This window comes from Accipiter gentilis, chromosome 18 (assembly GCF_929443795.1).
Source record: "Accipiter gentilis chromosome 18, bAccGen1.1, whole genome shotgun sequence".
NCBI classification, from domain to species: domain Eukaryota; kingdom Metazoa; phylum Chordata; class Aves; order Accipitriformes; family Accipitridae; genus Astur; species Astur gentilis.
Genome location: NC_064897.1, coordinates 23973272 through 24000754, shown reverse-complemented (window position 1 = coordinate 24000754; position 27483 = coordinate 23973272). Strand labels below are relative to the sequence as shown.

Below are 27483 nucleotides of genomic sequence, written 5' to 3'. Positions count from 1 at the left end.
GATCATGTTCCTTCGGGGTTTGTTCCCCACTTCTTTTGCCAATTGCAACAACTTAATTTCTAGGGGACATTTTTTCATCCCACCATACTTCACAGATCTCACAATCTGCTGAGGTTCAGCGTCCCCAGGACACAGTTAAAAGTTAACTGCCTCCTCCTTAGTTTTACTCTTCTCTGCTTTTTTTTTAGGAAGAAAAGCTCTTTTTTCCTCCTAAATCCACGAGACCTCTTTAAAAACCTGGGGTCAGAAATTCCAGCATGAAATCTTGTGCAGCAATCAGGGAAGGGTGGAGATATAAATATCATAAAGTACAAATTCATCACCGAATCTGGAGCACATCCACAAATTTAAAAGCCAATGGGACACTCAGAGTAGAGATAAACACAGATGGACAACAACATTGCCAGAGAGAAGGATTAGACAGGACCCACGAGTGACGTTAGGGAATGGCCAGATCAAGGCAATGCGTTTTACTCCCACAAATGTCCTTGCTTCCCACCTCTTCCCGTAAGACAAGGCAAGAAATTTCTTACCCCCCACTAAGAATTCTTGCAGCAGAGACCTTTTAAGGGTGCAGTCAGTATGTCCTGCCTGGGTCTGTGCTTCTGGTATGTCCCTCTTTAGAAAACTGACCACTCCGTGACCTTCCTGTGCTCTTCCCACTTGCTGTGTTGTCACTCAGCTATGGACAATGCCAAAACTTCCCCTCTGAATTGTGTCCTAATTCCCGTGACTGCTATGGTCTGCTATGTGTCCTCTTCCAAAAAAATTCAGCTCCTTGGACCACATGTGCATGAGCTTGCTCTTTGGAATATACCGTTTCACTGCATGCAAGCAGGTTGCATTGGAATGTCACTTCTTCCTCTAATGAAAAGGTGGCGGGTGGTGACTCTACCTGGACAGAACCCTTCATGAAAAAAAGGGGGAGCATGATATTGCTCCCTCTTCTTCCTTGCTTCTCCCTGGTGGCTTTGAACTCTCTGGGTGCTCCAAAATGTAAAAGGAAAGCTTTAATTTCTGAGCCAGCCCATTCCCTCCACATTTCTGTTGCTCGCCCTCAGTATCCGTCTAGTCAGACAACTACTACCAATAAGTGTCCACAGCCCTATTAGTAGGGCACCATGCCTCCCACAGTCGACACCTAACATACCAGCAATTCACTAGCTGATGTTCTGCAAAGTTTAAAACTTTGAATTGGTTTAAGCGATTCTCGCTCCCATTTCTGTATGTAGCAGGCACTTGCAACGAATGTAGTAACCTAAAGGAGCACCCTGTATGAGTCACAGAAAAAAAATTCAGCAGGTTTTTAACATTGCAACACACTTCCCTATATTTAGACACGAGGAATGATGTCTCAAAAGTTAAAAGAACTCATGCAAGTTTGAAAGTGAAACCTCTAGGATGATTTTTAAAATTCTGCCTGACTTATCTGGGAAAAGCAGCCAGCGGTTGTCTTCCAAGAAGATCAGCCATAAGCAAGTGGTGAGCTTAACACAGCAGTCAGCTCATACACTTTGGATATTCACACCTAAGAGATATTTGTTCCTCTGAGCCAAGCCAGGCTTGTTGCTGGAGTCCCCAGTCATTAGCTATTATTTTTGCTTTAGAGTTTTTCACTTTCTGGGGGTTTTTTTAATGCACTGTAGTTGCAGATGCAATCAAATGTTGCAGCTGCTGGTTCCCGTTCATTTCTGAGCATGGCTGAACCACACTGCCCTGTGTGCTGAGATTCTTCTGGTGGCTGCATCCCAAAGGCCTGATTCGCATTTAAACTGGGGCCTGATTCCCTTTTACACTCCTATAAAGCAGCAACGGAAAAAGGCCTTGGCAGAAAACAGAACTGGGCCCTAAATAAACTGAAAACACCTATTTGTCAGGTAGTTAATCCAAGATGTTATAGCCATTTATAAAAACTTGTTATTTTTCTGCAGTCATCCAGGAATGTTGTTAATAGCTCTTCACCGTGGTGCCAAAAGACACTTTTTGAAGGGATTTAATGCCCAGTTCTTTGCAAATCTGATCTTTGTTTTTGCCCGTTCCCCAGCCAGCAGCTATGAACAAAACAGACTTTGAAGCCTGCAGCATTATTAATCTGCGACTTATTACAGTAAGAGACAGAGAAGGAAATAAATCCCTTCTCCTAGCACTACTAACTCAGTATAATGGCCCAAGAATGACAAGCTAAACATTACTCCAAAATTATCAGGCTTCATTTCTCATGACGGATAGCAAGCAGCAGATTGCACTTTATCTTTTTAAGCTGACCTGACTGCAAACAAGGAATGCGCAGAATGCCAGGGCCCTCCGTTCCCTCCGTGCAGCCTCCTCCAGCAGAAACTGTGCATCATGATGCAATATTTAGCACTTTGTTCTTCTAGGGCTTAGGACAAAGATATATTCAGAGCAAGCTGGTTCCCTGGAAAAAAAAATAAATCTGAAGCCATTTCCCTTTGCAGACCTGTGGAGCATACGCCTGTGTTGATCCTGGAGGAGAATGAGGGACTTGGTTAGGGGGAAGCCATTCAAAAAAATATATCATCAACATTATCTCTTGAGCTGAGCTTTGATCAGCTTCTTTTACTGTCCGGCAAAACAGCTGGTAACCACTAAAACATTTGGAATGATGTCATGTGGTACAACGAGGATCAGCCCTGAGTATAAAATGGTCAAATGCCTTTACAGTGAAGACACTCTTTCTCTGTCAAAGGCATATCGGGTTAATGACAAGCCCACACTTTATGGGTACCTAAAGACTTTGCGAGTGGTCAAAATCACCAGGGATAAGAGAGTATTTCAATTTCTGTTGAACAACTTTCATTTATCATAATGCTAACAGTTACATGATCATAAATTGTCAAATTTTTTACTGGGGTTTTTTCCCCCTATTTATTTCCCTCCTGATAGAAAAGCTGCCTAAATAAAATGCCTCTTTTATATGTTCTCATTATTTTTACCAGTCTGATACTTCAGTTGCTAGAGAAGGAAAACAAGCAGCGAACTGAGTTTAACACTGAAATATTGTAGAGGCGGATCCATCCATAAATTACAGTTAGACCAGTTTTGAAAACTAATGATTGGAATAGCATTCAATTAGAATTAAAATTAAAATTAACTGAGTTACTGAAAGGCTTGGAAAGTGAGGTTTATCTTTTTAAAGAGTGTTTATGCCAGTTGCTGGTCTCTGTAGAAGTTGTAATGTATTGATCAGAGGAGGTTCGGAACCAGTCCAAATATTCAAAAGGCATAGAAATACATATCTAAGGGAAGTAAATAAAAATGCATTATTATGTTAAATGCTGATAAATTATCACTTTAGGAAAAAACCCCCACAGCTTGATTCACCTCTCCTTTATTTGCATATCGCTCCTTTAATACGTCTTACCCTACATCATAAACTCAGGCTGCTGCAGCTGTGGGAAGGTGCAAACTGCTTCTGTAGCCCGTTGGTTTGGAAGTTCGTGAGTGCTGGTCTCTTCTGGCAGGTGGCTGGAGATAGGACGAGAGGAAATGGCCTCAAGCTGAGGCAAGGGAGGTTTAGGTGAGATATTAGGAAAAATTTTTTTACTGAGAGGGTTGTCAGGCATTGGAATAGGCTGCCCAGGGAAGTGGTTGAGTCACCATCCCTGGAGGTGTTCAAAAAGCAAGTGGACAAGGCACTTCAGGACATGGTTTTGTGGGCATGGTTGGTGGTTGGACTCGATGACCTTGAAGATCTTTTCCAACCTAAATGATTCTATGATTCTATGATTCTAAGTTGTGGTGACTTCTACTCTCCTGCCTATCTTACCTAAGCAGCAAGCCAGACTTGTCCCTAGTTGCATTGTTTCTAAAGAAGAGGATAAATCAGTTTATGTAGCATCCGAATGCTGTAGTCCTGCATTACTGGTATTTCTCAGCAGGACTCAGGGTAAAGCTCCTATCACTTGCCCAGGCTGTCATCATGTCCATCAAAATATGCAAACATCCACATGGCTGTTTGTCTCCTGCTGTGCCCTTGCAGTATTTTCTCCTGTTTCAAAGGGAGAGTACAGGGACAGGGTTGCAGCATGCAAGCTCTGGGTTGGAAAACTTGCCCATCATTCCACACTTCCAACTTTCTTCAACACTTCTTAGGGGCTAAATTCCTTTTCTACAAGCAAAGCATACGTATTTTCTTAATTTATGCATTTAAAAAATATTATGCACAATTTATTCACCTATTTCACGTAACACTGAATCTCTTTGTGCTGCAGAAAGAGTTTAACGAGATAGAGCAGAAATACAGGGTAGAAAAATGGCACTGCAATCTCTGCTTTGTTTGTCAGTAATGTTTTGTTATTACAAGAATGCTCGGGGTTATATTTTTTCTGTGCTGGACTGATAGATTGCGTTTTAATCTTTTCTAAGACCAGTTGTTTAGATCCCATTTGGAAGGCTGTGGAGAAAATGCTCTTTTCATAAAAACAATCCAATTCTTCTGTAAATATCTGCTGCCATATTTATCCTTTTGGAATTAAATTCAATTTTTTTTTATTAAACTTGCTACCAGAGGAAGCAATAGTTGCAAAAACTGTTTAAATAGGTACCATTTGTGAATATAAACAGTTTCAGATTTTTTTGTCTGAAGGCTTAAGTGGTTTCATGATTTCTGGTGCTGTTTTGTGAGTGTTTTTATACAGAAATAGACCAAAGCATGCTGAAGCTACACGTAAGCAGTGGAGAAGGGGGAGGAGGACAGTTGTTTTAAAAAGGGCTGGAGGTCAGAATGGGAGGCTGTGAACACAAATGAATTACACATATGTGAGTTGGACAAGGAGAAGGGAGTCACTCTGCACATTTGGAAATGATAACAAATATCAGGCTATCCTGTGATCTCACCGTCCAGAGCTGTAAATCCGGGGAGAAAAAAAGACCAGCAGACCACAGTTTGGATCGGGATATGAGCCTTCAATGAACATGACAAGGTAGATGTCTTTACTATAGGCTGGTGGTGATTCATCAGGCACCATGTCAGAGATGCCTTCAGATTTTTACTGCTACTTAATGCCTACTTATAGGGACACTTAAAGATAAATCACTTAAAGATAAATCACTCGCAAAGGAAAAAAAAAAGGCAAAGAAAGAAGCAGAAACATAAGGAAGACAGCAAAATGAAAGAAAACATGCAAGTAATGGATGAGACTCTACCCTAACGCACACCGCTCCGCTCCTTACCATTGCATTCGGCGTGTTCCCCTGCGCTGCATCCCTCCCCGGCTGCTGCAGCCACCCCACTCCCTCCCTCGGTTGTATCTCCCCCCACGAAGCAAGGGAGAGAGAGGTGAAATAACCTGCCTTTCCAAATCCGTACGGACACCGCGGCCGAGGGTGACAGCTATGGGTACAGCCTGATCTCCCGTCTCCCCTCTGCCCGCGGTGCCCTCGCCGGCACAGAGGGGCGGTCGCCTGCACACCGAGCAGTGGGGTACCACGGTCCTTCTGCGATGCACCCTGGCACCAAGGGTGAGTTGCTCTTAAAGATTTTTGGGCTCACGGGCTCCAGTGTTAAAATGTCTAAATTATCCCTCCAAACTACATGAAAGAAAAAAAACAATAATGACCCCACTGAGGTTCCAGTAAGTTTGTGAAACTTTCCTCCAGCACCGTTTTTGGGGTATCTCTGCTCTCAGCAAGTGTCCTGATAACCCTGTGCAAACACACAGGTAAGCACCCGTGCTTTGCCCAGCTTGTCTGAGCCAGGCTGGCAAGAGGCACCCACCGCTCCCACGGCTTTGAAAACATGTCTGCAATGGTATAACCGTGTCACAAGACTGGTCCCCGGGGAATTTCCAGCATTAGCTCCTCTGTCTGGAAGACATTTCTTTGTCTTAGCTTAGCTGTCCTGCCCAGCATCATCTCCCCCTCCACCAAGTCCTTAAAAGCAGACTGTCGTTTGAAGAATGACTTCAGCCTCACGAGATCAGAAGCTGTGGGTAGTCACACACAGTGATGCAAAACCTCTGAGGTGAACGATGACACAGTGAGCAGGGAAATGGGAAATCAGACCCATGTGGATTTCCTGAGGGCTTTTTTTGTATTTGCTGCCTTGTTAAGGAGCCCCTCCTAAAAGTCACCAAGGGATGTAAAGATGGGATCATACTACTCATTCATAAGCCCTGTTTTCACATAGTATTGATTCACTCCACATTTCATTTTTTTGTGGTACACAGGATAGCAACTGCCAATAAAACTCGTGAGTTTACTGTTTCATCACTTAAGGAGCAGCGCTTGAGCTGGCCATTTGCTGCTTAGCTCTATTGTTCCCAAGCTGTAGCTGATAACAGTTCACAGGCAGGACCTCTGGATGTTCGTTTGTCTCCAGATTCCAACAGCTGCCTATTTTACTATAATTTGGTTATCTGAACAGGGCTGTTTCAACTCTCCCTGTTATACAGCCACAAATCTGCTTCCTCCAAGCTGCTAACTTACAGCAAACTCCTGATTCAGTCTGCAGTTCCTTTGAGCTCTGAGTACCAAATGCTGTGGTTTAAAAAGATTAAAACCAGAGATGAAACCTGATTGTTGTTCCATGCATCTGCTTTAAATTGGTTGTTCTGTTTATTTTAGAGACTTAACTGGTGCAATGAAAAAGCAAGCATCCATTCTGCAGAATTAATCTTGCCACATTGGGCTTTATGCTCAGCTTTTATTTACCCTTCTTTTTTAGAGCATCACTGAAATCTTGCCTTCATTGCAAAATCAACATGACCAACAACTAGCATGTGCCATTAAATTAAGTGCTACCTCTACATTAAATCCTGTAAGTTATAATCAGTTGTGTTTTAGCTGTGGCTGACTGGTCCAGGGTCCCACTTATTTGAGGACCACTCATCAGTTTACCATATATCCTTGTTAGAGGGTGCACGCCATTCCGATGTTAGCAGTCCTTTCAGGTCTTTCCACAGCTCTCCCTGGGCACCCAGCACTAATTGATACACTCTCCCACAATCTACGGGGCAAGAATCAATAGCGTGATTCAGCTTTTCCAGGATTTAGGCAGAGAGGGTGAGCCCCAGAGGTGTCAGGGACCATGTAACGAAGAAGAAGGGACACCTCACTGCCTGGCTTAAGGTGGCACTCAAGACGGATGAACCAGAAGGGAGAAACTCAAGTGTGGGCAACACACTTAACGACAGAGACCCAGGAATGGCTTTTCCACGTATGTCAGCCTTATTTCCTTATTCATGCAACCCTTCCATGAGTCGGGGAAATGAGATAAGTCCTGCCAAGAACCAAAATAAAGCCTTAGTGTCGTTTAATCTCACTTGAATGGTCTGCAAGTTTTGACCAGCTTTCGGCAGGAAGATGAAACTTGTCACTTGTTTTTTTCGGGGCTGAAATATTAGCTTAATACCACAGCTTTTGTGCTGTGATCCATGGCCCACACGAACACTCCATAACTGCTTCTAAAGAGTCTTTAGAAGGTAGGTAAGGAAAGCGAGGCCCACGTTTTTGGTGTAGAGCCAGCAACTTCACTGGCAGGAATGTACAACTCAAAAGAACAGGGGCTTTGCTCCATGCAATCTCGGTAGCCAACATACAGCCTGAAACTACCTTTCGCACAAAGCACCGAGCTGCGTCTTACCACCAATCCACCGCAGAGGTCAACGCCTTGCGTTCAGGTACCATGCCTGCCTGACTTTTTAAGGGGCTGTATAATGTCACTCCCTCTAGGAGCAGAAGGACATTTGAATGGGTTTGGCTGCAGAAACAGGCACTGTCTCAGTAAGATTTGCATAGCTAAATCCCATATAAGGTGATTTGCAATCGCTTAAAGAAAAAGGCAGTGTAAAATGATGTATTAAAAAGTCCTAGGACAAAGATGTCTGCCATTTGTATTATAAGCGGTGTGATAAGTTTCATAAAGCAAAATACTAGCTTTTCTTTTTAAAGTGAGTGGACAATGCAAGTTTGTGGCAAACTGCAGTAGTCTGCCTGAGACTGCGTAATGTATGGGGATTTGACATCCAATTACATCCCAGGGCATTCTGGGAACAGAGATAATGTTTCTGGTGCCAGGCCAGGTTAAATGCATCTGGCACAACAGACCCTGCAGATGCTCAGTTGGACAGATGCAGAAACTTGATGTTATCCTATTTTCAGATGCCAAACAGAGTTTATTCTGTTCTTACAAAGCAAGGACATAAGAGACATGAAGAGGAAGTGGTATACCGCAACAAAGGCATCCATGGCTTGTAACGCCCTTCCAATTACAAGGAGCAGACAATTGTTCATCATAAATGTTAGAGAGAGAAAGCTGAAAGAAGAGAAAAAGCAGCTTGCCGTGAACAGGAATAAAAAGGCTGTACATGAAATTGCATGCTCACATAGGCTGATGCACATCTGGCACGACTCCACTGTAATCAGCAGAGTTAGCCTGTACTTGCACCCATCTACACAACAGCTGAATCCAACCCCCAAAGCCTCCCCCCTGTAATTGTGGCAAATACCACTTCACCAAAACCTCTCTTTTGTTCTCCCCAGAACACTGGACTCCCTCCCTTTCCAAACAAACCTCTGCTTAAAAGTCGTAACAGTGAAAGTTTATACCCTTCCCTCTCTCCTCTGCCACAGAGTTTGTTTGCCTAGGGCCTTCCTAGGAGGAAAAAATTAACAAAGATGCAAACTCCAGCTAGACTGAGGAGCCTCCTACTTATATTTGCATCTTGCTGAAGGCCATACTTGTTCTGGGACTGAGTGATGGCTCTCCCCGATTTTGTCCTGCTATTACTTTCAGAGGCATTGCATTAGCATAGAACGGGAAGAGCACAACTGTGAGTCAGGCTCTTTAACCTGGGCTTTCTAGAAGGCAGGGTGGAGGGACCTGAGGACGGATTAAGCATAAATAAAGCCCAAAACCACAATGTTTTCAAGCTTCTTCAGCCAAATGGTATGTACCACTGGGGGAATAAAACCACAGAACCCTGAGGTTTTAGTGAGCGTTTGTGGGCCTTTTTGTGAAAGTGGCTTTCTAGACATGTCCAAGTGGTGACCAGTGAGACTTGCTTTATATGGTTGTTCAGTCTGCTTTGCTAGATAAAACTGAAATTCCTCATTTCTCATTTGGGTGTTTCCGGCTGAGACATGCAGAGTATGTTATGTTAGGGAGTGCACCACCTTCAAAACACAGAATAGAGAAACCTCAGAGAGCTTCCATCTGCCCCAGAGTCATGTGTGACCATAGCTGCATTATGAAATAGCACTAATAATATCTTCCTACTGCATCCTACCACGAAGCTTTGCGACTGCTGAAAAACACATGTGGGGAACGATGGAGGTGCATCCAAAAAGGAGCAGAAACAAAGGGCAGTGAGCTGCCTGTCACCCAGAAATTGCAGCTGCTTTTTAGCAGCCCTAATAAATAGACTTCCCCCATTTCAAGGGGAAAAAAAAAAAATTAATCATCACCAACAATTAGATGAACAACAGTGATTTCATTTGGTTAAAATTTTTATTTTACATGAAGCTACACTGATGAAACCACTTCTTTCTATGAGATTCTTAGGTTTTCCTGGTGAGGAAACTCCAAAGACACATGGGAAACTCATCTTTCCCATGGCACTGAACCTGAGGACAGCATCGAAGCCATGGAACCCTTGTATTTGCCCAACATCCCAAATCCTCCCAGCAGCACTGTATGGAAAAAGGCAGAGTTGTGAGAACTCAATCTCAACCAGGTACCCATTGGTACAAGACAGCAGCTGTAATGCTGCACTAATCTGTGCAGGGCCTCAGAGAAATATATCTCACTATTTAAACTCACACCAGTCAGAGGTGGTGTGTCCAGCAAGATGCAGTTCAGTAATATATCAGTAAGGCACTGGCTGCTACTAAGATACGTTCCTGATAAATGAGTGGCCCTTCTAGGATTAGCATGAAAATATGGTCAAACCATTCTAAAAAATCAATTTTTCTTAGCTGGTTGATAAGAAAGTTGGTATTTTCAGTCCAAGACAAAGCCATGAATTTGAAGACATGAATCAAATGACTAACCACAAAAGATAAATTGGGTATGATCTTCCCTAGCTCAGTCGTGCCAAAGAACTTCTTAGCTTAATAACACTGGTTGACACTGGCACCATCCCAGTGCTTCCCAGCGCTTCCTTATTAATGTGAATGTTTTCGACTCAGCACTTCCACGGTTTCATAAACATCGAGGCTGACATCATTTAAACTGCAAAAAGCATTCATAAGCATTAAAGCTCACTAGCAAAGCTAACCTGAGGCTTGAGCTAAGCCTTGATTTATGCACTGAAGGTTTCTACTAACCAGGCTATGGGATGCCTTCAGCACAAACCTGAATTTCTCATTTACTTCTTCCTCTATAATAGAACAAGTTAGATCCCTGGAACCAAATCTTCAAGCTCCAGGTTCGAGTTGTTCGGTTTGGGTTGATTTCCAGTCATTCTGCAATGGATGTAGCATAATTCACTCACTATACTGAAGGTGCATGGAGACATGTAGTATAAGGGCAGCTTTCACGAAGCCGCTCTTCCAGGTCACTGCTAAAATAACCATGTCTCCAAGCGATGCCTGCTACCAGTCCTGAATGTTTCGGGATACAGATAGAACCAGAAAAGATGGATTTCACAGTAACATCACCTCTGTCACAAAGGATCATGCACACCATCTACTATGCTCGGAGCATTAAACCAGCATTTGTTCAAAAGCAATGCCAGATTTGCCCTTTCCCCTGCAATAACTGCGAAGGGAAAACAGTCTCTCAAGATTAACTGTCTAGGTCATCTGTGGCGACCTCCCTACTCCATGTCCCTGTGTTAGTGAGCTCACTTCGGTGGCTGGAAATCTTTATCAAGTGCAAACTGAATACTCCATCTAGTTCTTCCAATGAGTGAAAATGACCCTGCAGTTAAGAAATCTGATCTTACAGCTTTTCCTTATGAATACAACTTCTTCACTGAAGACTCAAAAAAGTCCATTTAATTCAACTTTCCAAGTTTGACTCAGCAATTTTATTACTATATCCCTTATCAGCCAAAAAGGTATGCGTGGTACTGACAATTCAGAATGTAATAGACTGGTACAAGTTAATTTAGTAGAAAAGGGATAAGCAAGAAGAATGCACTTGGGAATAGTACAGAGACCGTGGGGAAGGAATAAAGGGGGCGGGGGGGGGGGGAAAGGCAGAATCAAAACAAAAGAACTGATGCATCCTCTGTTGCAGACATTTGCTGGTGAGCAGCTCTGTATGATGACATGTTTTCCAGTACAGCACTTGCAGTCTTTGCTACAGACAAGGTAGAGGAGTGCTATCAGCACTTTGAATGATTTCGAACACCTTTGGTGTTATTCTTCAAAATACAGAGTGAAAGAAATAGGCTTGCAGCCTTAATGGTTGCAGTGTGAAACCTGGAAGCGTGACCTATGGTGAAAAGTCCCCAAAGTCAGTGAAACCACTGCATGGCATAGTTTGGGTTGCTTTGAGAGACCCACAAAAGATACCATTTCAAGCTTCTGGCAACAGGCTCTCTTTCTCCACTGTGTTAATTCAACTTTACCGCATTGGGAGCTGCAACCCTGATGTGAAAATATGCTGTAATGTTGGTCAGTGCTGCGAGGGCAGCGCCTCACCTTTGGGCTGACCCGACTTAAGTCAGTGGATCAAAGCTGTGAATATGCACCACGGGTCTGGCACCACCTGTGCTCTGAACACCCAGCCATCGGTGGGAAGGCTATGGTACCCTCAAGCTGTTTCTTTTCTACATTTTGTGTCTCCTCCTGCAGCATTGTTCTCCCCAATGAACCTACAGAGAGATTCCTAGAACTAGCACCTTGAAATAGAAAGCACAGGTTTCCTCACGTCTGAACCAGATGGGTGGTGCACAAAGGGAGATAGAGAAGGACCAGATTTTCTTTGTGTTACATGAAACAACCCTCCCCGGCATATTTTGATCTGTCCTTCAGCAAGTGAACAGGCACCAGGCAGGGAAGACGGAGGTGGGGGAAATGGACTGGCCTGAGCTAATAGGAGCTGTGCTTCCACAGCGTGCCTGAAGGGGATGAGTGAAAGAATATACCTCAACCTAAGAATGAGCAACTAGTCCAAAAAGTCTTCATCTATTAAGGAGAGGAGCCTGCTGACGAACGGGAAAGGAATGCACAATCAGGTTTTGTCAGGTTCGACTTCATCAATCTTTCTGCTGCAGGTTCTGCCTCTCAGATGTGATACGCAGGGCTGGCCACGAAACAAGAATTTTGTTTCACAATTCAGAAGAAAAAAAATGAGGGTTTTTGAAGTTCTTCAAATCTGTTTTCATTACGCGTCAGAACAAAACCACTGTATTTCCAAAACCTTCACATGTAAGGCCCAGAGAGGAAAGAGAAGGGGAGGCCAAGCGGCAAATAGGCTAGTGCCTCGGTGATTCCCCTCCGGAGGGGAAAGCCTGGCTCCCTGCTCCCAAGTGCTGTCAGACAGGAGAGGGACAGCAACTTGGACTCCCCCGTCAGAAACCCAGGGACAGCCAGGTTTTCTCTCCCACATACTCCTTTAGCTAACTCTCTCTCACCCTCTGCCCCCATCGCCTTGGAGCCTCTCCATTCCGTGTAAACAATTACATATGAAGACAGAGCTAGAGAGAATGAGAGTATGCAGTCCAGTGGTTAGGAAGTTCCCTGGAGATAAAAGGGAGCTGCTGATTCAAGTTCTTGCTCCGTCTGATTTGAAGCTGATTTCAATTAAGTATTCATTGGAAGAAAGCGAAACGGCCGGTATAGCTTGGCGGTCAGGGAACCACTCCAAATCAGACCAAGGACTCGAACCTGGGGACACAATTCCCAGGGAAGCCTCCTAACCACTGGCAGATCGATCAGCTCTCGCCTGTGAAGCAGGAGTGGGAGGAAGGATGAAGCGCTCCGTCGGTTCGGGGGGAGCTGCCTCTTCTGGGGGCTTCGCTCCGGAAGGAAAACCGTCGGAGGGCACGCATCCAGCCGGTGTGCTAGAATCATCATGTGAACCCATGTACAAGCATGCCTCTTCCCCTCAGCCCCATCACGCAGACCCCCCCACAGACTGTCTCCCACCAGGATTTAAGGAAGCTGAGACGTTGACATCAGGCATCTCCAGAGTAGGACTCATTTTCTTCTTTCCCGCAATTCCCCTACCGACCTAGGAAGGTTTTCTGCTGATATTATAGTTGAAACAGATACATTGTCTCAACAAGTTCCAGAGAAGCATCATTTCCAGGTGGAAAAGTTGGTCTTGGATTGTATGGGATGGATCAAATATTAGCAAAGAATAGCAAAATTATCAATCTTAATGTGGGAAATGGAGAAGTACTTGACAAATGTTTCTGTTTCAGACTCAGAAGGAAGCAGAATGATATATTCAGAGCCTAACTTGATACTTACTATTCCACTGGCAATTAGAGATGATGTTGAACAGCAGTCATTAATAACAACATTTGTAAACCTGTAGGACTTGATTACAGTCCTGGTGAGGATTGCCAGCTTGGCTGACAGAAGTAGCTGCAAAAAAGAAAAATATTTAGATCTTTGAAGGTGTTTAACTCACTCCCACATAACAATCCATTAGCGTTAAATGGTTTAAAAGCTGTCTAATGAATGTATTTCTAAAAGTAATTTTAGCAGAATCACTATCATTCGAGGAGGCGTTCCATCTGGAGTTTAGGGGGCTCTATTCTTGGTGCCAGCTACTCCTGTCAATGATATCTATACTAATGCAGACCAAAACAAAACCACTGTGGTAGAAGTTGGAGACAACGCAAAAGGGATATAGGATGATAAAAGTGATGCAGAGAACAAGTTTATTATAAGAATCCATTCCTTGTCATTTGTATCACTTGCATTTTCAGAACCAAACGCGAGTTATACATCTTGCAACAAAAGCTTTATGTCACCCTCTAAGCTATGAACCAGCAATTCAGATACAATTAACTTTGAAAAAACTTCATGGTCACGTTGGATAATCAGCTGAACATGACCCTCCAGAGCAATTCTGATCCTTAGATAAATAAGCAGGGGAGTTTGAAAGAGTCAGTGTATAGCTCTAGTGAGAATGTTGCTGAAATACCACATGCAGTTCTGGCATCCGAACTTTACAAAGTGTATTCAAAATTTGGAAAGGGTTCAGAAAAGAGCTACAAGAATGACCTGTGGTCTGGAAATCAGACTGAGACTAAAAAAGTTTAATCTGATTTATCCCAGAGAATTTTAAGAGGTAATATGATCACAGCTCACAGATACCCGGATGGTAGAGTAGCTATTGTAACTATGAGAAAGAGATTTTTAACTGTAGGTGTCATATCTAGTGTAAAAGGGGTAACGAAATCCACTAGGTAAAAGCCAAAACTGGACAAACTTCAAGTCTGGGACATGCATTTTCTTTAAACTGTGAAGGGCATAGCAATTGAATATGATGAACTGAATTCTCTATCCCATGTGGTCTTAAAGGAAAGGCTAAAAAGCTTTCCATTATTATGGACAGAAAAAAATCATGAGCTGCTGCAACGAAGTTTGTAGATGCGTCATACAGGAGGTCAGCCTAGAGGATGACTGTAACCTATCCTGGGTTTAAAAATCATAGAATCATAGAATCTTTTATCTTGGAAAAGACCTTTAAGATCATCGAGTCCAACCGTCAACCATGCCCACTAAACCATGCCCTGAAGTGCCTTGTCTACACGCTTTTTGAATACCTCCGGGGATGGTGACTCAACCACTTCCCTGGGCAGCCTGTTCCAATGCCTGACAAATCTCTGAATGTGTGGCTATAATTGTCTCATTTTTTCTCTTTCTAAAGGAAGATGGTCACTGGCTTTACTACATAATTTCCTAAGTGTCAGCATCTGTCAGTATTGGAGAGTTTGGGTATATAATTATGTAAGGAGAACCTTGTTAAATATCCATTGCTAAAAATAACTTTTAAGGAGTTTTAGCTATATTATTGTAACCTAAATAAGAGTTCCTGCTTCACGCTGCAGAAAGACATCACTTATCTTCTTGCAATAACATGGAGATTTTGGGGCTCCAGAACATTCACTTGAGTGAACTATACTGACTTTTACTTTCTCCTCACTAATAAGAAGGTTTATGTTTCTCTTTAAACCAAAAGGAGGCTACAAGAACTGGCATAGGAAAAAGCTGTATTTTATAAAGATGAATATTCCCCCTGAATATTTTATAAGGCCAGCAGTCACATCAATAAGTCAGATGAGCTTCAAGGGAACTCAAAGATATTGTTATTCACTGTTCATTTCATAAGTCATGCAGGTATCATCGAGTGTTACCCTTCTGTGACTGCTATCACTGCACAGTAGGAGGAGGTCCCATTTTCTGTAGGAGATGGCTACTTACTTAAAGGTTGAGCAGCAACAACTTACTTAAAATGGATGTTGGTGCAAAATAACTTCCGTAAAACAAGCAACAAGAGAAAACTTACGTGGGCATGGGTTTTCCTAGGAATTCTATTCTGGTTCAGTAGTGCTCAGTTCACAAAGACTTCAGCAAATCTTGAATGATTAATGGCTATTCTTGGCTTCCAATACAGAGCAGATGAAAATCCTGCAGTTGTGGTCAGGAATCTTGCAGTTGTGCGGGGAAAAGAGATGGTCCCCTGATATTGTGTGCAAGAAGTTTCCCCCAGGATTCCCCTGCCGATGGGCTAACACTCAAAGCAGAAGCAAAGGTGTCAATGGCCTAATCCACGTCTTACAGTAACATAACCCCTTGATCTCATTAGTCAAAGCCCTGACCTCACTGCAAATGTCACGCCGGCACATCAGTCCTCAAGTCTGGACTGGCAGTTGGACAGGACACTCTAACAGCTTGTATTTAGTGCTACGGTGGCAACCAGCTGAGTCAGCATCTGCCAGCAATCACTGTGCTTTGGTAGCCAAGAGTACCACTTATTCCCTTCTTAGGTCCTCCTAGCCCCCATTTCTAGATCAGGGAAAATCACAGTATCTCATATCACACTGTATGATAGCTGCTACTAAATACTGACTATTAATAGCTTCACTTCTATGTAGACTTCAGCCTTTCTTGTGCATGTTATAGATAGCATATCCTTCTTCACGTGACACTGACACACAGGAGTAAGTCTTCAGCTTGCCTTTCACCTCACTTCCAAGTTTAAGCATACAGATTTCCATTTGGTTTCACACATATAAACACCTTCCAGTATATTTTGAGAAGTTTAAGAGTAGCACTTCCACATTTTGTTCAGAATTTGTGCCTGGCACTTGGGTATTTCTATTACCCCAAGGCTGTATTTGTCCAGAAGCTCTGCATAGGGGCAAGATGGACCTCGTGGTACATGGCAGACCCTTACTCTAATGGACTAGAGTTCCACAACATCCAAGAAGCAGCACAGTCCAAGGCAAGAGAAGACTGCTATACCATTGACTTAAAAGGTATTGCTCCCAAACTGACAGAAATCGGGAATTGCTACTGTGTCTTTTTTATTGCTATTTACTGTATTGCACTGCTGTAGTCTCACACAGGGATTAGCACTTCAGCACACTTGGCGTTGTACAGTTACCTTAGTACAGGTGCCTTAGTAATTAAACTATGTGATCCTCCTCTGCTCCCTCCACCTCTCAGTAATGACCCAACTTAGCACCTGTGAAGGGCAAATTTCAGACTCGTCTGTGAACTTCGAAACACAAAATCATTCTCATGAGATGTGACAACGCAAAAGTTGAAGATTATGAAAAATTTAATATACTATAGCAACGTTACCTGGCCAGTATTTTTGTTGCCCTCCCTTATCATTCTCTTCTGCTTCAGCATGCCACCAAGTCATGCTCCCCCAGTTGCTAAAAAAAAAAAAAAAAAAAAAAAAAAAAAAAAAAAAGAAAAATAGCTATATCTTCTTTGCAGGGCTAAGCAGGATGAAAGATTTTTCTGGGCATGATCAACTTGGATGTTGCAGGGCCGAAATAATAAAACTAGCAGATGCTTAGACAGCAATATCTGTACAGATGTAACGCAAAGGTGGGATTTCTCCCTGCCCTGCCCCTCAGTGCTATGCTGAATTGCAGAGCGCCCAGGCCACCTGGATGCGGCTGCGCGATCCCACCCTCCCCAGCGATGGGGACCGGCCGCTGGGGAAATATTCCCGCTGCCTGGGAAAGCCGCCTTCCAGCAAAGCCTGTCTGGAGACACGCTGCCACATGCAGCACGCTGCAGTGGCTTCCCTCCAGCTCGGGGCCGCCACGCAGCTTGGCGCAGGCTGCGGCAGGAGGGGGTCCTGCGCCGCAGACGGAAGCGGGAGACGGGCTCCGAGAGCATCAGTCTTGCCCTGACAGCCTTTGACTAGACAGGTCTGGTTACAGCAGCTGAAGATCTGATCTGCAACGCACAAATCCAGCATGAACAATATAAAAATGGAAAGCATCCTGTGCTAGGGGAACATCTGCTCAGGCGGTGAAAACCCCTTGGAGTGCATCATTTCTGGGTGAATCAGCACAGCTGAGACGGCTGTTCAGCTGCCCGAGTGGCTGATTTAATTTTTTCCCGGCTTAGCCGTGTGCCATCGCTAAGATTTATTAGCCGCAGCACTGCACAATTCCAGGAGGTGCGGTTATCAGGAACTACTTGGCTCCCCAGCACTATTACCGGGCTTCACACTGCATAAATTACAAGGTGTGCAGTGACTAGCAGATAAGCAGACCCTCCGTTATGCCTTGTTGTTCTGAATTGTCATTCCTCACTGCATTTCCACATTGGTACTGATAGCGCTGAACAAGACCAAGACTCTTTACTGGTCTCAATTGGCATCGCCCTGTCAAAGTCAGTGATGCAATGTGGATTTGCACTCATTAAGCATCTGGCGCAGTTTCAAAACTCTCTGGACGAAAACTGTTGGGGGTCAGGAACCTGCAGGCCTCTGTAATTAAGCTGACAGCATTAGTCGGGTTTGTCTTAGCCCTTCCTATGCTTCTGCCATCTCTGTAGGTGGGAAGAAGAAACGTTTTTGTTTGGCTGCCTCCTTTGATGAAGCAGAATCGTGGCCACTTGACACAATATAAGTATTAAGAGCTTTATCAAGCTTACGCAAATGAGTCCAGGAGAAAGAGAAGACCCAGTCCCCATCGCCTTGAGAGAAGTTCTGGAGGGCTCTACGGCACCTGCAGCTCTCCTGGGGCTATGCCGTCTCAGGGCTGCCCAGACAGAGTCAAAAATCACAGTTCTATTTTCTTCTCTGTCTGGGCAAGGCACCGGTTCTCAAATTGATTTCCCTTCTGATACAAGGCCAACATTGTGCCAGGCCCATGTATAGCTCAGCTGGCCAATATTGGGGTTTTTTTAATGCATATGAAAATTTATCAGCAAATAAAAACCAGGAAAACCCCCCAGAAACATGCTCCTAGCAATTACATCAGCAAAAAAAATTCTGGTTTGTGATACAACTCAGAGCACCTGAAGACTTCAGGGTATCCTCTTTGACTAAAAATGACAGTTTTCATTTTATTTCTGAGCAAAAAAAATATTAAACCACTTTCATATATAGTAGACACTTCAGAGGTACTGAAATATTGCAGGAACTCCAGCTCTCTGTCAAAACTGAAAGTTATGAGGCAAAAAGTTGATAGGCTCCACCTGGATAAACCTTGAAAAAGAAATCTTCTGTGCCGTTGCTTTCTTACACATACCTAAGCAGTAGCCGTGCTATGACCATGGTTACATAACTCAGATGTAAGCCAGGATTCAAGGCAGGCATGAATCTAGTCTAGTTCTGAACTTTGCCATAAATCCCAACAACTTGAAAGAGAAAAATGCCTACCAAATTTTGAAAAAAACATTTTTCTCCTTCTGGCCTAACCTCTAGTGATAACCTCAGCTTTGCTTAGAGCAGGCTACAAGAAAAGATGCTCCTCATCCTCTGCAGAAAATATCAGTTTCCAATTCTTTAATCAATTAATTCAAATTAGCAGCATTCAAATTGGTGACCTGAGACATAGGAGCCATGGAAATCTGCTGCTCTTGAAGAGACTGGTCTTTGATTTAATGACACCACAAACGGTGGTTGTACAACACCTTGTCTACCAGTATTTGAGTATTTGCACCAGTATAAAGAATAAACTGGTGCCCAAGTAAAATCTGGAAATTCAGGCAACTACAGCTTGAATAAATTTTGAAATCAGGACCATAATTTTGCTAGGAGTATTTTATGAATGTTTCTTTGCTCCACAGAACCAGATTCTGGTTCCTCACTATGCCCTATGAAACCATGGTTACAGCACTCAGCTGAGAGCCCTGTTTTCATATCTCCTACTCGTTCCTAACCACCCAGCTGAGAATCAAGTATTCTGTTACAAACACCCTATGAATCCGGGGTAAGCAATTTTGGTTGGAAAATAATGATATGTGAAAACATGTTGGTTTTATAGCCTTGCTACTGGGATAGACCAAAATCCCAACACCGAAACATTTCCAAATTCTCCAGAACAGACAGAAAAGAGAACAATGAATTTTTAACAGCCGGACGACAACCAAGGAATCAGTGAACAAAAGAAGACTTTTTCTCTCCAGACCCCACAGAAGCATCACTTGGCACTAAGCAACATGATTTAGTTGCTGGTGTATGAAAGCACATTGTGAGGCAGACCCACCAGCCACTCTAGGAGAGTCTCTTCTGCCCTTGTCCCTTCTCTCCTAAGCTCAGAGGGAGCCGTAACTTGAGTGACATCCTTTGGCAAAAATACGCATCATTCGGCTGACCGTAATCTTGATGTCCTCTTTCAAGCAGAACTCAGTTCTTGGCAGTTTTATCTGAGTTAGCGTTAAACAAATGCTAAGTAGAAATGGAATAAAAGTATCAGCTTGCCAGCTCATAACAATAAGTTGCTGAGCCTTGGCATAAAATAAAATTCAAATTAACGGAACATGATAAAAAGCCCACAGGACAGTCGTCTATCAAACTGACACACAGCATTACAAAGCATAGTTTCCCTAATCCATACTGCCTAATGTGGCTTGAGTAATGTGACTTCTCAGCCTGAGGGACAGATCTCCAGGCCCTCACATCACGTCCCTCCTAGCACTTTGCTCTGCTATTCCTGAGAGCAAGATGTTGAAGATGAATACTCGCTTGTACCACCACCTTAAGGTCAGGACCTTAAGCGCAGAAATGGAATAAAGATTACCACAGTGTTTATTTTCATCTCACTGTAAGGATCTTATCTTCTCAAAGTTTTGCAGTACTGCTCAGCATGGCAGGGCAGGATGTAACAAGTAACTCTTACAACAGTGTAAATGTGTTACTGTCATGCCATTAAATTTCCATGTTATTATGCCATATTTCCAAAATAAAAACCGATTGGTTACAAATCACAAAACCAATAGAAAATACTTGCTATTAAATCACTGTGGGGAGAAAGAAATTACTCTCGGAACTGTGTATTTTCAAAGAGAGTTCCTGCAAAGAAATAACTTTTAAACTAAACTTTATTAAATTTAGTGTTTGAATACTTTTCCCCTTGGTAAAGACCTTTTATCCATTAACGCTGGAAAACAGCCCTTCGTGGGACTCATTCCAAATCAAATTTAGGAGAGAAGCAGGGATAGTGTGTTCACAGACACATATGTGCAATTAAACGAGTACATGCTCTCATAACAAAGAGCCAACTCAATTACCTCCCAAGTATAAAGCTTACAGAGAGGCAGATGTGATCTTTATTCCAGAAGGTTTACCGAGCAAACATGAGAGAAAGAATGTGGAAGAAATTTATGTGAAAGCAAATACTTCATACCTTATAAAATCCCCATTGGCTGATTACAAAGATCTCTTGGAAATGCCAATTAGTCAGGTGTCTCTTTGTCCTTTTTAATTCTCCTACCCTTATTAAATCAATATCTCAGACAAGTTAATGGCTCCCCAAAGTCTAGGTCAAACAGAGAGGCAAGAGGAGGTGGAATGAAAGGCTGTGCTTAATTTTGTGCCATGATCTAACTGTGGGTGAGAAGGAATAATTTAGCTTGATTAAATAACTAAATATAAAGTGCCTTGAAAGGAAAATTGGCCTTCACTCACAGAACTATCAAGACAATCCCTGACCAAAAACCATTACCACTGCTGGGTGCAAAGTTGTGACAAATTCTTTTCAGAGGCATTTAGGTTTTTTCTGCCCTGTACATAGGGACTTTTATCTCCTCTCTGGCAGGACCTTGTGAAGAAGAACCTCAAGAGCGACTCACAGCCCTGACTGCACCTGAAACACCCTCCACCTTCATGGGCAAAACAAGACTCTGCTGCCCACGCGTTGCTGGTCACTTCAGCCCTTTCCATCAGGTGTGTGAAATCTGGTTGTGGCACGTGAGGGAGAGCAGTCACTGTAGGCTTTTGTCAGGTTCAGAGATACTTCGGAATTTGGGTAGTGTGGAATACCATACCTTATAGGGAAAATTGCACCAGTGGAGCAAAAGTGTTCTCAGTGAGGAAGGTAAAAACGAGGAGTACCAATCTTATCCACAGGAAAGTTTGGAAGGACAGAGCCTGAGTTGAAATAAGCTGATATAGTTCCACTGACCTTGAGAGAGACACTACCCATTCACATCAGCTGGAGACCTGGCTGAGGATGTGTATTACAAGCCACTTCTCCCTTTTGACATAATGGTGTTGGATCCCACTAAGAACTGAACTATCTGTTGAATGTGCTGCGTTCATCCTACTTGATTAGATAGGACTTCAGAGCAACAAATCTCTTAAACACTTCAGTTTGGTATCTAAAGAGGGGATGAGATGAATTTCAACCTAATCATACTAAATCCTCGCTTCCCATCTCCTCGAGACTGCTTACTTTCTTGCTAAGAAAGCAGATCTTCCCCAACTCAGAGATCAGACTCTTAGGGAAGACTATTTTAGAAAAAAAAGTGTAAATATGTAAAAATAAGCCCATGCATTTCTGGAAACCTAGATTAGATTTAACTGCTTCTCAGTAACAGCCATATGATATGAAAATGTTTAGAGGCCCTAGGGAGAACAAGAAGTGGGAGTATGCTAATTAATAATCTTTTATCTTAACACTTGCTGTCGACTAAAACAGAGAGGGAAAGAAGAGGCAGGCCATATAGTGGTAAAAGGGCAGAGAACAGGACAAAGAGAGGCAAAAAACCCACAAACCCTTTCCCTTGATTTTGGAAAACAGCCAATAGCTGAGCCAGAGCACGGATGGGGCAAGGGAAGCCACCGAGGTAGGACAGGAGGAGGAGTTATGACTGCACATGCCTTTGCCTGGACAACACGAGGAACAGCATCACTAGACACAGGAGTTAGATCAGGACTGCAATCCAAGTGGGCAACTTTTCCCATTTGGAAAATGTTGTTCTCATAATATTCCTCTAGTGTAAATGAATATAGTCAGCTTCAGTTTGAAAATGAGTAAAATAAGATCCAAAGTGATCCAGGTAGGGTTTTTAAAGGCTAACTAAATTGTTTAGAGTGCAACCCACACCAGACAGCATCAGGTTTTCAAGGAAGCCTATGTATAGAGCTTTTGCTGTGTTGGTTTGTTTGCCTCCTGGAAAGAAATATCATAAGAAGTGTTAATCAAGAATAGTTTCATTTCCAATTGAACTGAAACAGGTCTTTCTTCTTCCTAGCTGCTTCACTTTCGCAATGAAATGGTTGAGGAGAGGAATGACTTTATTAGGTTGACTACAATGATTTGTTCAGCAATGGTTTGGATACCTAATTTCTTAACTTACTGAAGCGAAAAATTAGCACTGAAAATTAAATTGAAAAATCAAAATATTTCACTTGGAGATGGTAACATGAATGCAACTGTTTGAATGACTAGAAATTGATTTCATGGATCTATACACTTACCAAAACAGAGTATCTTGTAATGCAAAACCCAGTTCTTCACTGAGAACATTAAAAAAAATGGGGAATTTCTACTGTGTTTGAGCAAGCACTTATGTATTGTACAAAAGGGAGTGCCAAAAAATAACTCTTGCTGCCATTTTCATCTCCATGCCTTTAGTCTGACTTGCATGTTCTCTGTAAAGCAGTGTAGCAAATGAACTTGATCAACAGTTTTCAATGCACTTTGATGGGCGTGGCTGGTTCACATTTACTGCAATTCTATGACCTCTAGCACTAGATTTGGTCTGTACGTACCCTAATATTTCACATGCTGATGATGTGGACCAAGCAAGGTAACACAGACCTCTCCTCTCACTGAGAAACCATTAGAAGGGTTTGTATTCCTCATTTGGCCAGACCAATTAATATTTAAGGTCTCATGAGAGAACAACTGTTACTTCTTTTCTGATATTTTTGGCTATCAGAACTTTAATGCATGTGGCATAATGAAAAAGATAGTAATGTCAGTGCTTAGGGAGTTTCAGCTGCCAAAATAAAACCCCACACCTGCACAATCCTAAGAAAGAGAGGCTGCACACCTTGGGGGGGATCCATCTCCGTGGCAGAGTTTCCTGGATCAGGGCCATTGCTTATTTTATACCCATGGACTGAAAATTCCTGAATTCTTCTGCTTTGCCTTCTACGAGTTGCAGCAGTGGATGAGTCATTTTACCTCATACCTAACATGTCATTTCCCATCAACTTTTGAGTATGCAACCACAAGAAGATGAAGCAAAAACACAGCTATTTCTTATCTCACAACTGTGTTTATTTTGAGCTAATCAGTCATACTGACATCTGTTTGGCCCTAATCCTGATTTTGTTAATAAGCCATTTGTGTAAATCTGTTCAATGCAAGACCATGCCTTACTGCACCCCTGAAGACTGATGAATGCATTTTGGAAGTAATGCTTTCGGATAAGCCCACCTTGGAACTCCAGTAATTTTCCAGTAAGTGTCGTCCATGAATGAGCTCATGAACCTCCAGTATGAAGACCAACTTTATCTCTGGGGTCAAAGACATCCAGTGGGCAAGTTTCCAAATAGGAAAACAAAGCAACCTTCTTCCTCCCCAGGATCTTCCCCCCAATCTCTGATGCTGCTTAAAAAAAAAAAAGATAGACTCTTTGATGCAAGCCGTTGGAAATACTGTGGTTATTTAATTATTCTGTTTCTTGTCTCCTGGTAATTCTCCTAGACCCTTGCTACAACATTGATTCATATTTCTGAAGACCAGAGCAGACCAGACTGATCATCTGGTCTGGCTTCTTGCATAACATGCACCACAGCGTTTCACCCTCTAATCTCTAAATCAAGCCTTGTACCTTGTGGGAGATCCAGGGTATCTTGATTTCGTCTCCAAGTGCTGGAGAATTTACCACATCCTTGGTTAGCCATTCCAGATGTATGTTGCCTTCATGGTTAAGACATTTGAGTTTCGTTTCCAATTTGGATTTTTCTGCTTTTTCACCTTCCAAACCTTATGTCCTGCTGTGCTTAAGGCACAACGAGCACTCTTTGGTATCCCATCCTTCACCCCACGCAAAGACTTCGGGCTGAGACCCAGGGGTCCTCTCCACCTCCTACTCAGATAAACCCACCACCTGGAGCTTCTCACGTCTCCAGCTGTCAGGAATGGATTTAACACCAAACTCGCTCTGGTAATTCCTCTCCGATGTCTCTGCAGGTTCTCAGCCCTTGGTCTGCTGCTCGCTCACCCGCCTGACGGCATTTTGTCACCACTTCCCAGGACACGCTACTTCCTCGCCCAGTCTGCCGTGTTTATTCCTTGTCTGCCTAATCCTCCTCTTAAAATGCCTGGTTTTTGCACCGCCAGGCTTCCTGAACGGCACTGGTTATGTCACTCCGGGTATGCCTTCGGCTATTTATTTCCTCGGGAAATGCCACATCACCTGGAAACTTTGTATTTTCCCTGTTACAAAATAAAGCTTACAGTAATGAATTTTTTACTTCTGTCAACTTCCTTACGTCCTTGAGAGGGTCCAGCTGCAAAATGGAGCCCAAAGACAGACTTCTCAAAAAAGCGCAGATTAACTGGCTCCACGGGCTCCGGCAGCCATGGGGCTGTGACTATCACAGGCACGCTGCACAGGGGAGGCACAGGAAAGGCTGTGCCAAAGCTATGGAACTTGAAGAGTTCAGCAGTGACTGTATTCACATCTAGACATTTACTTTTCTTTTGTCCTGCAGTGTGGCATTACCTGAATTTGTAGCAGGCTACCGTGAACGCACAAATAAGCATGTCTGTGAAAAGTGGGAGCACTGAAGTCTGGTTTTCTGGCATCCTGCCTGCCTGTGGACCCATGGAAAGCCCATGAAACGGCGTGGGGATTTGGCTCGTCCTGCAGCCTCTCCTCCAACCAAAGCACTAGCGGAGTCTCTTGCTTCAAGCCAGACGTCTACTTTCTAGAAGCTCCCAGGACCTTAGCAATGCTGAGGTCTTTATCCCTCAGCTAGTTTGGCTGAAACTAGCCAACCACTTCAAAAGTTTCTGAGGGGAGAAGGAATGACACGCAGGCAGACAGACACTCATGCAGATGGACAGTCACAGGCTAAAAATGGGGGGAGATAAATCATTTGTATTTTGCGAGTTTGCTCTCAATCACCTTACCGGTGTTTTCTCCTCCGCTTTACAATATTTGCTGTGCAGTCTCTGGCTGCTCACCCTTGATCCACACTGAGACAAATCTTACCAGCTTTTTTAGCCTTCTGGCAGTCATTTGCCTAGGAAGATTCCTCTTCTAGCCCTCTTCCTGGTAAATTCATATTACGGTAGCCACTGAGAAAAGCTGCGAAAAGTGACTGCTGAGTGTACCCAGGCTCCATCTGTTGCTCTCGGCAAGTCCCGGGAAGTATTGACAGGCTTAATTTGCTCTGAAAGACCACTGAAATCTGTGCGATTCATCTGAAGCAGCCTACGGCCTGCGAGTGTGCGAACCCAGGAAGCATCCCAAGAGCCTTATTCGGGACCATGTTCCACTAAGCACAGCCCCAGAGTCGCTGCGACCTGGCGATGCTGAAATCAGTGCGGGAAGCCCCAGGGTGGCACTGAGGGGACCCCAGCCAGCGTGAAGGGGACAGCTACGTCAGCTCGGGCAGAGCCTCACCTCGGCTTGCCTGCTCCCAGATGGCTGCTTGGCCAATGGGGTTTTCCAGGGTGTGGATCTGGCCAAGCATCTCATGGACGCACCAGTTTGGGCTGGGATCATGCCATTGCTCTTTCTCCCCAAGGCGGAGGTGCTCTGGCAACACCGGGGTAGCAAGAACAGACCCCACAGCGGGAGGCAGAGAAACAACCCCCGTTAGGTACCAGCTTTGCTTCTATAGGGCTTGTTAGTGCAGTTAAAACATCGCGACTGCACGCCCAGAGTATCGTACAAGACCTCCTCTATCAGCCCAGTGCGAATTTGCTGCTCTCATGGGAAAAATCAAAGGGCCCAGGGCAGCAGACAGTCTGTTAGCAAGCTACAGAAATAGTGAGCGGCTGATGTCTAGACTCAGGAAAGGAAATTCCTGTCCGTGTTTAGAAGAGCCACACACGTACACATACAAATAAAAAACAGGAAGGCATGCGCTGCTGTAGTCTTTGATAGCGGCCCAAGGGAAACGGTGTAATTTGGTAGAAGAAGCAAACAAGGCATCTACTGAGATATAACCCGTCAGGTCTACTAAGGAGGGTGCTTTGACAGACAAGTCTTAGAGAAACCAGATCCGGCACAGCAGCACAGAACCCCCTCCACAACAAATGGAGGGGACAAGGCTCTGGGAGAGACCCCAGACATGTCAAACAGCTCAATATCTCTTAATGGGAGCCTAGAAAGTTGCAAGTTGTCATATCAGCTGAGAAAGATGCATATTTGGAGCCGTTATAGCTCCTATCTTTCTGCCTGGGAGCCCATCTGTGTTCCAATACATTAATCTCCCTTTGAGAAGGGAACTGGGTGACATGTGCATACTCACAAGACCCTACAAAGTTCCTGGCTCAGACATATTTATCACATTAAAAAAGACCTGTAGAAGTGCCAGTTTTGGTGAGTACTATGTAATGTGGTTCCAACCACAGACTATTTTTCCACCATCATGAGGACGACAATCTCTCTTATCCAAAATAAATAAATAAATAAATGAGAAGGGTCAAGCGGTTGCAAATCATACTGACCTGTTTCTTTAATTAATAGCAATACAACCTTTTTTTTTTTTTTTTTTTTTGCTTCCCCCCCAAGATATTTGCTACTAGACTGGAGGGCACCCTGCTCCATTTAGCAAAGACCAGAACAGATTCACAAAGACTTGCCAGGCCTCAGACATTATGTGATCTGAATGTAATTTCTCCACCCAGTCAACAAACACTCTATTTTTATTAATTTCATAAGAGGCTAGTAGGGAGGGAGGGAAGGAGGGAGGAGGGAGGGGAGGAAATGCCCTTTGACCAAGCAGAATGCCAGAGCTCAGTGAATTGTTACTAGCACAATATGCTAAAACTAAAGCTGGGCCATGTCTTTTCATTTCACAGCAAACCTAGCCTTAGGACTGGAAAACAAGATTTCTGTTCCACTGGGCTGGCACAACAGCATTAGACGACTTAAGGCAGGAAG

General features: G+C 43.6%; 2 long non-coding RNA genes across 3 annotated transcripts in view; one reads left to right on the top strand and one right to left on the bottom strand.

The window, feature by feature from the left end:
* LOC126047661 (uncharacterized) overlaps positions 1–27097 on the top strand; it is a 28795-nt gene extending 1698 nt beyond the window's left edge. Inside the window, exons 1-2 of one of the 2 annotated variants that reach the window (XR_007508663.1) lie at positions 11183–16409; positions 21165–27097. This is a non-coding gene — a long non-coding RNA (uncharacterized LOC126047661). Of the gene's footprint in view, positions 1–11182; positions 16410–21164 lie in introns of those variants that run through there. The other variant, XR_007508662.1, reaches the window with a different exon arrangement.
* LOC126047662 (uncharacterized) overlaps positions 1–27483 on the bottom strand; it is a 56281-nt gene that overhangs the window by 13251 nt on the left and 15547 nt on the right. The window contains exons 2-3 of the long non-coding RNA XR_007508664.1: positions 3383–3518; positions 2266–2416 (exon numbers count right to left, since the gene is read on the bottom strand). This is a non-coding gene — a long non-coding RNA (uncharacterized LOC126047662). The remainder of the gene's footprint in view (positions 1–2265; positions 2417–3382; positions 3519–27483) is intronic.